This window comes from Cucumis melo, chromosome 4 (assembly GCF_025177605.1).
Source record: "Cucumis melo cultivar AY chromosome 4, USDA_Cmelo_AY_1.0, whole genome shotgun sequence".
NCBI classification, from domain to species: Eukaryota; Viridiplantae; Streptophyta; class Magnoliopsida; order Cucurbitales; family Cucurbitaceae; genus Cucumis; species Cucumis melo.
In genome coordinates, this window is record NC_066860.1 from 8193957 (window position 1) to 8198964 (window position 5008).

The 5008-nt window shown below is 28.0% G+C and overlaps 1 long non-coding RNA gene across 1 annotated transcript; it reads right to left on the minus strand.

The window, feature by feature from the left end:
- Window positions 1-3598: 3598 nt before the first annotated feature.
- LOC127148865 (uncharacterized) lies at window positions 3599-4325 on the minus strand. Its single transcript, XR_007820059.1, has 2 exons — window positions 4241-4325; window positions 3599-4133 (listed from the first exon to the last, which is right to left on the minus strand). It is a non-coding gene; the product is annotated as an uncharacterized LOC127148865 (long non-coding RNA).
- Window positions 4326-5008: the final 683 nt, after the last annotated feature.

Below are 5008 nucleotides of genomic sequence, written 5' to 3' on the forward strand. Positions count from 1 at the left end.
ACTTGATTTTATAACACTTATAAAACTATAGACAATTCTATGACATTCATCTAACAACATATAACCATTATATAGACAAATCAATTAATATGGATTTTAATTTATTTAACTTTTTAATTAAATCATATTTAATTAAATTAAGTAAAGGGGTCTTTTAAAAAATAAAACAAAGCAGCAAAATATTTACATCGTATAGAACAATTTCGAAAATGAAAAAAATCCACAGGCCTACAATGAAAAATACCAAAAATGTTATGTCAACAACGCGCGTAATATATTTGGTACACGATCGTTTAGATTTGGCTATTGTTTGGTACATATCGTCTAGATTTGATCATTTAGATTTGGATAGCCAAATCTAAATGATTTTTTTCAAGATTCTCAATACACGGTCATTTAGATTTAAAATTTTTTTGGTACACGATCGTTTATTTTTTTTTGTACACGATCCTTTAAATTCGATTTTTTAAGATTTTTTGGTACACGATCGTTTAAATTTGACTATTTTTTGTACATACTTGTTTAGATTTGATTACACGATCATTTATTTTTTGTATACGATCGTTTAGATTTGGCTACCAAAATCTAAATGATTTTTTTTAAGATTCTTTGGTACACGATTGTTTAGATTTGACTATTTTTTTTTTACACAATCGTTTAGATTTGGCTACCTAAATCTAGCCAAATCTAGGTAGTCAAATCTAAACAACGTTTTTTTCAAGATCTTTTATATTTACTACACAATCTTGAATAACCAAATAACAATTTGAAAATAATAAAAATAAAAATAGATCTTTTATATTTGATACACGATCTTGAATCAAATAAGAGTTTGTAAAAAAAAAAGGAAGAGAAGAAAGAAGATGGAAAGAAAAAAATTGCACAGGAGAAGAAGACGATAAAAGGGAAGAGCAAATCTAGAATATTTTAAAAAAACGGCCAACTTCATTGGCTTTTTTATTTTGTTTAATGGGCTGTAAATATTTTACCCGTTTGTTATATTTATGAAAATTTTCCTTAAATAAATTAATAATTAATTAATTAATTAATTTTATTAAATGATATTTAATCAAAATTAATTTAATTAATTAAACAATTCAATTAAGGAAAATTTTCATAAATATAACAAACCACTAAAATATTTATGACCCGTGAAACAAAATACATGAAGTTAGCCATTTTTAAAATATTTTAGGTTTGCCTTTCCTTCTTTCTTCTCCTCTTCACTGTGATTTCTTTTCATCGTCTTTCTTCTTTTCCTCTTCTTTTTTTCCAAATTGTTATTTGGTTGTTCAAGATCGTGTAGACTTGAAAAAATGTCGTTCTAAATCTAAACGATCGTGTACATAGCCAAATCTAAAGGATCGTGTATAAAGAATCTTGAAAAAAATCATTTAGATTGTGGTAGTCAAATTTAAATGATCATGTAAAAAAAAATAAAAGATCGTGTACCAAAAGAATTAAAAAAAATTATTTAGTCAAATCTAAATGATCGTGTACCAAAGAATCTTGAAAAATAAACGATCGTGTACTAAAATAACCTTGAAAAAATTCGTTTAGCTAAATGTAAACGAATGTGTACCAAATATATTTCGCGCGTTATTGACATGACATTTTTGGTATTTTTCATTATTGGCTTGTGGGATTTTTCATTTTCGGAATTGTTCTATATAATGTATATATTTTTTCGTTTTGTTAAATTTTTGAAAAGGCCCCATTAATTAATTTCCATATTAATTAATTAACATGCATACTATACATTATAACAATTATAACATACATTTAATGCATGTACATGTTAACCTATGGTGACATTTTTAATCTATGTGACATACATCATGCATATACAATTTAATTTAATTAAAACATACATCACATGCATAATTAATTAAAAGCACCCTAAAACGGACTGGTTTTGGCTCATAAATTAAGCTAATAACTAAATTATTACAAGAATAATTTGGTGAAGTACATAATTGCTCCAAAATCACTTGAACCGGCTAGAAAACCAACAAAACCGCACTGAACCGACCCAAAACACCTTGAACCAGCCCAAAAACCCTTGAGTCGGTCCAAGAATCAGGTGAACTAGCCCAATAACTAAAACCATCCTCACCAACTGTTCGTAACCACGACTGAGTCAAAATATCGTTTTACCCCCGAGATTACATCTTGCTCTTTAAGTCCAACTGATCTACTATTAGATAATTGATTGAAGGTCCAACCTATAAACCAAATCCCTCTCGGGTAAATGAAAGGATAAGACTCCTTGTTCAAGACTTGGATTCAATTCTTAAGGGAACAACCTATCTACTAACCCTAAAGCGGGTAGGGGGTGAATTCCATCTTGCATCTTATGTCCCTAACCATCCATCCGGTCTTACTCCTGAAATGGGAGGCTTGTTCAGCCAACACCATTATACTTCCTTCACCTATGCAGATTTAAGGATAATTTAGTGTGAATAGAAGATCATAGTTAGCTTAGGATTAAGATTAAGTTACCTAAGTTATTAATAATCGAAATAGTCATTTTTATATAGTCAACGTATTATAACTTAAAAGTAACTACTTCATTGTTCTAGTTTTTTGTAAACTCTTTACATAGGATGCCCTCACTTTCATGTCTCTACAAAACGACCTATATACTCGAACTTGATCTACGTTTATGTCTCTACATAAAGTTGAAGTCTACATAAGATAGCCTCAGGACCTTAGTTTATTGGATTCTAGATTATAGTATCCTATTTTCATTAATAAGTCCTCAATAACCACTTTATTAAATAAAATATAATTTTAACTACAAACTACGAGTTTTAGAACATAAATTCCAACCGATACATTATAATATAAAGTTTATATTCTAATTAATTTTGGATATGATTCAAAGTTTATTTATGAGAGAATAAAATATTTGAATGAGTTCAAATATTAATTTAATATGAATTAAATTCATATTAAAACTATAGGTTAAAATTTAATGTGCATATGATATACATTAAAACTATAGGTTACGTGAGAAATATTCATTTAAATATGAGTTAAATGAAATATTAATTAAATATTATTTAATTAATAATTAAATTAATTAGTTATTTAATTAATTATTAAAATAAATAAATAATTATTTAATTTAAATTAAGTAATGGTTATGTAATTCTTCTGATGTATTTGGGCTCTTTTCCCTTCAATTTGTATTATAGCCATCTTAGGGTGCATTTGGCTTGTATTTTTAAAAAAATATTTTTCAAGAATACATTTACTTTTAAGCACTTTCTTGAAAATAGTTTAAAATTTAAACACTTACATGTTTGGTTAGATTTTTTTATAAGTGTTTATAGATGAATTTTGTTTGGTTTGTAATTTAACAAAAATGTTTATACTTAACTCAAATTACCATAAAGTACTACTAAATACTATTACCTAATTTCATAAAAAAATACATATGTTTTGATTTTTTAAAAAATCAATATACTTTGAAATTAATAGCATGTTATCTTGCAACTAATTGTTTTAAAATTTTGAAATTAGTAAAGTTAAAACCAAGCATTATTTTTTTTCGTATTAAATTTTTTAGATAATTTTATTTTAGAGGTAGAAGTATCTTGATACTTAAATTCATAATTATAAAAAACTATAATTCATCTCCAACAACAAAACATAATAATAATTATAATTTTTATTAAATAATATAATATCAACTAGACATGAGAAGTTGTGCAATTCGATCACGTTCTTCATTCATCTCCATTTCACGAACTGAACCTCTATGCTCTTCATTGACCTTTCATAATTTATTTCATTAATTGAAGGTAGTAGCATCTCATCGTCGTCATTAAGGCTTGAACTCAAAATCTGTTTTTGAAAGAACCCTTATAAAGTTATGAAGAGCCATTGAAGCAACAACAATTTTTACCTGTTTGTCAAATGGATAAAGCTATGCATTTGCCGAACAATTCTCCATTTATTCTTCCAAACACCAAATGTTCTTTCAATTGTGCATCTTAATGAAGAATGTCTGTGATTAAATACCTCCTTCATGCCTCTTGGTTGGCTTCCACGTCGAAAATCAGCAAGATGGTAACGTTCACCTCTATAAGGACCTAAATATCTTTTCGTTTGTGGATAACCAGAATCTACAAGATAATATTTTCTTGAAATAATAAAGTAAACACTTAATAGTAAAAAATAAATATTTTAAAAACTATAATAAACATTAATGTATTTATTCTTACATACTAACCTTTGGGTGGATGTGGAAACCCTAAATGTGGTCTTCTTAATGCCTCCACAAAATTTCGAGCATCATGAGTAGCTCCCTCCCATCTAACCCAAACAAATGTAAAAACACATGTTAAAATCACAGACTGCCATAATATTTTGGGTGGTAATACTTTTTCGACCAATGTACGGTATATGTCTTCCTTTAGGTGCTACAACCTGTATATGAGTACCATCAATTGCTCCAATACAATCTTTGAAATACGGTCAATATCTAGTGTCTTGTTTAATCTTATCAGAAGTAGTTTGAATTGTGGATCTGTAGGCTTAATTCCATCTACAGCCATATGACAAATAACGTCTAACACTATATTAAACCACCTTGATACAGTCTCCCCTGAGTGTTAAAATCTTTCTTGAACCATTCTATTTGAGAAACCGTGACCCAGTGTAATAAGAAACATTGCAAGAGCCTCCTCCAAAGGCATACATTTGGCTTTACTAAAGTTATATTGTTGTTCAAGTACTATTAACAATTTCTGAAATATATGTTTTTCCATTCTAAATTGTTGGTGACATCTATCCTCGTGACCATTCAAGATCTCCATTACAAATTTGTAACCAGTGTGAGAAAATGTCCTACAAGGCTCTTTGCAAACATGCATCACAAAATGATGGACTACAACACCACATCCCAATTGTACTAATTGATCGAGATTATATTCAACATCACTTTCGTCATAATGATCATTGCTATCAATATTGTAATTATCAGATGACATCTGAAAGA